Raw genomic sequence first — 5,946 nt, 5'->3', positions numbered from 1 at the left:
TATATATATATTTATCAGTGTAATCAGATTAAAACAGGACAGTATGTTTATGACCAATGAGTATTGATCTTAAAATTGAATTAGAGAGGAAGTTAGTTAGCTTGCTGTGAAAGTCCTTACATCTTCAGCGATGAAGAGTTCAGACTGTTGCAGTATGATTGCAGCAGGGGTGTGATAGACGATCATAGGAAGCGACAGACCAATATGCAGTTGAAAAGGCACCCATCAAGAACAATTATATCCCAGTAAAAATATGAGGGGCGTTACAATACTTGCCTTCCCTCATGATTCTCTAGCTGCGAATACCTCCTGCTCAGAGTGCATGAATTTCTATTAACAAATTTGCTTAAGTGACTAAAAAAGCAAAAGATGATTAATCAAAGTGGGAATTCAGCTATACAATGACCTTGTAATCTTCGGCATGTTTCTGTTTAGAAAATCACTGTATACTTCACTGGGGCCTCGCCAAAGTACATTCTCTGTCCTTGCTATCGCTGTTTGACAAGAATGATGACAAAGGGGAACATCCATATCCAGTTTTCTTAATTTCACTCTTTTTTTTCCTTTTAGACCTGGTTAAGAAGTTACATAAAGCTGTTCCAGGCTCCATGCCAGCGCTGCGGAAAGTTTCTGCAGGATGGCCTGCCACCCACATGGAGGGATTTCCGAACACTTGAAGCTTTTCATGACACTTGCAGGCAATAGTAGCCCAGCTCAGCCGTTGATACGCTGGGAGCGAACAATCTGCCAGGCTCGGAAGAGAGCTGGTGGTTTAATAGGTGGTTCCATTCCTGAACCTTTCATCCTGTACTAAGTAGTGAGGTTGCACTAATACATTTGCCTATTTAAAAGCCATCAGTCTGCAAGGTACATGTGAGACCATTGTATTTTGAAGAAGATGGTAAGAAGCTGTGTGTGATCACTTGATGCTTCTGAGCTGAAATGATACGTCTGGGGAGATCTGACAGTAATAATTATTATTCCAAACCTTAATGAAAATATCTGTGTACAGTCTGCATTTTGTGACAGAATTTACATCGTTGAAGGCTTTTATAACTTTGAAATAAATTTTGTATTCCAGAATTTGTGTTATTTATTTCATTAATTGATCAACAAAATCCTTGGGTTTGGTGTGGATTTCTCAACGCTGCTCTTTTGTTCAGGAAAACTGGAAACATTTAAACATGCTGATGTGTTGGGGGGGGGGTGTTGTTGCGAGGCTGCTTATCTGAGTGCTGGTCTTTTTCTGCAAGAGATTATGGCATTGATTAAGCATGGAATTTCAAAGGCATGTGGCAGCTTGGAAGAGGCAATGTACTTTCTAAGGCGGGGGGAAACAGATGTTTCCCTTTACTAAAATTGTAATGAAAAACGTTAGCAAAACCTGCGTGTATTAAGTGGTTAGAAAACATGTGATGAGCAGTGACAGTGTGTGTAATTCGTCATGTTTTAGGACTGAAAGTAGTAAAATAATTCAGCCCCAAAGCACAGCTTCTGCAGCACAGACACATACAGCATGTTTCCTAAATGATTTAAAATGTACATGGAACACGCCAGGGAAGAGCAAGATCCCTCCCAGTAACCAACGCACTTGGGGCGGGTGGGATTGTTCAGCTCCTACGAGCCCCAGACATTTTTCCTTCATCCAAAGACCGGGGCGGTCCCTGGTCCTGTCCCAGCTGAATGCTGGCTGGCCTGGGGCTGCAGCAGGTTAAGTGTCTTCTCTGGTATTTTCTTGAGGATGGTACGTTTCATGTGTCATCTCCTGATACCCGATTTGATTAATTCAACTGCCGTTCCCCCTAGTGCACCCTTGTTCCCGTTACAAGCCACAGAGGCTTTGGTAATAAGCTTGCTTTTGGGAGCTGATAAGGGGAGGCCTGGAGAAACTTTGTCACTCGGTTAATTTTCCAGTAAATTGACATTAAGGTATAGTGCTGCAGACTTAATTTTTGAGGTTCCTTCTGCCTGTGTGAAAAGCTGCTGTTGCAGAAAGAAAAGACACCCCTCTCAGAGGCTTTGGTGGTGGCAAGGTTGGCTTAGGTTTTCGGCAAGGAACGTTGAGTGAAGTTAATCACATTTAATAAAAAGAAGGGGGCAAGGGGGGACAAAAAACAGGGCAGGAAGGGGAGGGACTTTTTTTTTTTTTTTTTCAGCTGATTAAAATGAGGTGTTCAGAGATTTTTAAGGCACTTGTTTTAATTTAATTTGAACCTACAGCATTTATGAAACTGCCTGTTCCGCAGCTGTGGAAACTGAAAAGTTGAAGAAACTTGAGTACCAGCCTGTACTGGCGTGATACTAAATTAACTGTGTTTGCTGGGAAGATGAAAGGCTGAGCTGCCTAAGACAACGGCTCCTTCCTGCGAGGACAGCGTGTGATGTGGGATTTCAGCTTTCTAGGTACAGAAATCCGTGTAAGACTGGCTCGTATAAAAGAGAGAGAAACTTGAAAGGAAATACATGTTTGTGAGTTCCTTTGGAGGCACAACGCTGTGTATGGAGAACGAGCATATGGTGGGTTGAGGATGTTGGTAAGTGAGATTTTCTCTTTTTTCAACTTTTTTTTTTTTTTTTTTTTTCCCTCTCCTCCCAGTCACCAAAGAGGACCATGGCCCCAGCAGTGGGATAATGGCTGTTGCAAATCCATCCGCAGTTGAACCACCTACTGAAAACTTGTCGTGCTGTTATTTGACCCAAGCAGCCGCCTTGGCACAAAGATCACCCAAGACAGAACAACGTGTGCATCTTAGATGAGAGAGCGCCTTGTAAATAAGCGGCCCTGCTCCCCGTCCTGTTATTGTGCTAATTAGAAAGCCTGGGTTTCTGATAGTGTAAGCATTTTTTTTTTTTATTTTTTTTAGTTAACGAAAAGGTCATAATATGGTATCCAACCTGCTTTAGGCGCTGCTGTCTGCTCCGTTCTCTTTATACTTAAATAATGGTGTAGAAAGCAAATCCTGAAGTTCACAAAGTATTACATGTGGAATTGTGTCTTAGCTCTTGGAGATAATTAGTTGCAGAAACCAGCATCAGCCAGTCTGTGTTAATTGAGTCTGAAATTTTAAACCTGTAATTGGCGAACTTGATAAGAGAGTCATAAAAATCACTGTAGGTACCTCAGTACAAAAATAATTGTCTTACAGAAGTGCAACGCAGACCTGTTTGCCACGTTCCTTCCCCCAGAAAACTGCAGGGGGGGGGAATCTTCTCCCCTCGTAGAAGCCCTGGGATAAACTGCGATTCTTACCCCTGCGAGCCTTCGAAGTGCAACAGGTTGGAATATTTCCATTTTGGGGAGTGGAACTCCGCTGTCTAAATTCTTCTAAAGCTCATGAAACCCAGCAGTTTGGATACGGTATGTGCTTGTCCCCGTTTACTGTCCTGGAAACGGGGATGCTGGGGGCCGGTGCCTGATCGTCACCGAGATGCGGCTTTCTGAGCCAAGCAGAAGCTCGCTCCGAGTTTTGAATGTGAGGAATAGAAACTGGGAGATCGCTTCTAATGAAAAAGCCGTTCTCACGATAGGGCATTTTGGTGTTCGTTCTCAGCTTTGTAGCTTGGTTACTGGACGTGATTATTTTTCTTTTCCACCCTCAGTTGAAAGGGTTGGGTGACAAAAGCGGTTCAATTGCAGGATGAGCTACCTTTTTTTTTTTTTTTTTTTTTGTAAATCACTGGAGCTTGTTGCAGCTTTTAAAGCAACTCAGATCTTTAAGGCGAACAGTAAGGACCACGATCCCTAAAGAGTGGTTGGCTCTCACTTCTTCTAGAGCATCTTCTGGAGCTGCATTGCTCCTGGTCCTTACTCCTGCAAGGCAAGCGCCACTGCAGAATTGGTAGCAGCCAAATTTGAGAGAGAGGGTAAAGGAGCCCAATCTACAGGCAGAAACAACAGCACTGCCTTTAGTGGCTCAGGTTGTACGTGTCGGAGCTGCATCGTTCCAGCATTGCTGTTTATAGCGCAGCGATACATTAATCTCCCCTAATACTGCAGGAAAAGTGTGTTGCCTCACCCTGGTTAGCGTCGCCTCGGCATCGCTCACCCGAACCAGAACACGTGGCTTTCTATTGCATCCCCCATGTGAAGAAATCCCATTTTATTTTCCTGTGCGCAAACCCCACCCACTGTGCTTGTGGCGCTTGCAAGCGCTAAAGGTTACAAAATCCATCTTTTCGCTAAGAAAGCAACTTAATTAATGTGAAAGTTTCTCTCGTGAAGGGAACCCGCAGCAGATACGCAGTGCATATTGCAGCCGGCTCCCCTCTTCCCTCCTAGCACCCCTCCCCAAACCACTTTAATTTCTCTGCCAATATTGGACAAATGTAACAGGCTGACTTTTTAATTTTCTACTCCCAGGTCTCCCTTGTCCCCTCATGCATTTTTCATCACAGCTCATGGCTCCCTCCCTGCTGCCCTGTGAACAATATTGATCGACTGATTAAGCCATCAAGCCATGGCAAACAACTTTAATTTTCTAACCAAAGCCATTTAGTTCTCTTCCCTTTCTTGTATATTTGTTACCTTCTTACGATGGTTTTTAATGTCTACTTGGAAACAAATACATTTTTTGAATTAGTCCCTAGGTTAATTGGGAGCTATGCACCACCGAGAGCAATCCACACCAAAATATTAACCCACAAAATGTAAAAAGAGAGAGCGGGAAGTGCTGGGTACAGTCCCCTGTTTCAAAGCCAGAATCGTTCCTGCCGAAGCTTTCAGAGAGGGGCTTAGAGAAGATTTACCGTGCTTGCCTTTCCTCTTTGGTCTATCCCAGTAGCATTAAATTTTACTGAGAAGAGGAGAAGCCCACCGTAGCTGTACGGCACCCCTGGTCGTACCTGCAGCGCTTGGGCTCTGGGCACCAAGCTTTGCTTCTGCAAGTTCTTGGACCACAAATTCACCTTTGCTAAACCCACCGAGGGCTCATTAGGTTTCATATGTACCCGCTGCCTGCAGGCCCTGGAAACTGTAAGAGTTCTGCAAGTATACGTGAGACCCAGGCTGTCTTGCAGAACATTTTTAAGCGAGGATGATGGTCAAGTGAAAGGAGATTCATCTGACCTGCATCCCAGGGCTGGCAGGTGGGTAAAAGCATCTTTCTTGCAAACTCAGTACGTGTGGTTTCCGTGAGGCTGGGGAGAATCGCGGTGTGGGTTTGCAAATTGCTTTTCAAGGTAAAAATGCAGCTTAAATACGAGGATATTTGTCTCTCGCTGGAAGCCTTCGAGCTCTGCGCTGTGCAGGGATGCTGCAGTCCTGTCTTAGGTGCTGGTCCTTCAGGTGGCACTGAGCTGTGAGAGCACCTATGCCGAACTGCAGCACATGTCGAGGACCCTTGTTTTGAGCGTTGACTCGACGTTTTGTGCCGACATCTCCAGATCTGTGAACTACAAACACGAGCAAAACGTTCCAAAGGAACTGGGCCACTGTCGATGGAGGGTGTGCATAAAGGCAGTGCCAGGACCAGGCATCTTCACGCCCCTGTAGCTGCCCCATGGCCAGGCTTTCTACCAGGATTTAGCTGGGAATCAATTGCTCCGTGCTCTGTACCAAGACACACGAAGAGCTGAGCCCCTGGAGGTGGGAGATGTGGCTCCACGGGACGTGGTTGAGCAGGAGGCTCAGTTGGCTGATTCAATAGCTGTTACCCGCCGCTGCGTGGACACCTGAAATGTTTCTATCGCTGTCCGCACCTCTCCTGCGTGACCACAGGATTCATGCTATGGATTTGGCTCAAACACATGGAATAGGGCGACAGCTCAACCTCACAGCTGGCTCTTAATGCAGGTTTCATCCCCGAGTTTAGCACCTTAATCCATGTCTTGGACTCCCTCCCCCAGCTCTGCGTGGGCACCAGCTCCTCCATCAGGTTTGAACCTTACAGCCCGTGCTGAAGTCTCCAGTTCCCCTGGTTTATCACAAATGCGCAGTTGTTAGGCAGG

The 5,946-nt window shown here is 45.4% G+C and overlaps 1 long non-coding RNA gene across 1 annotated transcript in view; it reads left to right on the top strand.

Annotated features, from left to right (window-relative positions):
* The window catches only part of LOC118452708, a 12,026-nt gene extending 10,985 nt beyond the window's left edge, over positions 1-1,041 (top strand). The window contains exon 3 of the long non-coding RNA XR_004842509.1: positions 571-1,041. This is a non-coding gene — a long non-coding RNA (uncharacterized LOC118452708). The remainder of the gene's footprint in view (positions 1-570) is intronic.
* Positions 1,042-5,946: the final 4,905 nt, after the last annotated feature.

Source organism: Egretta garzetta, unplaced genomic scaffold (assembly GCF_000687185.1).
Source record: "Egretta garzetta isolate BGI_Z169 unplaced genomic scaffold, ASM68718v1 scaffold497, whole genome shotgun sequence".
In the NCBI taxonomy this organism is placed as follows: Eukaryota; Metazoa; Chordata; class Aves; order Pelecaniformes; family Ardeidae; genus Egretta; species Egretta garzetta.
Note: the sequence above shows the minus strand (reverse complement) of the source record. Positions and strands in the feature narration are given on the sequence as shown.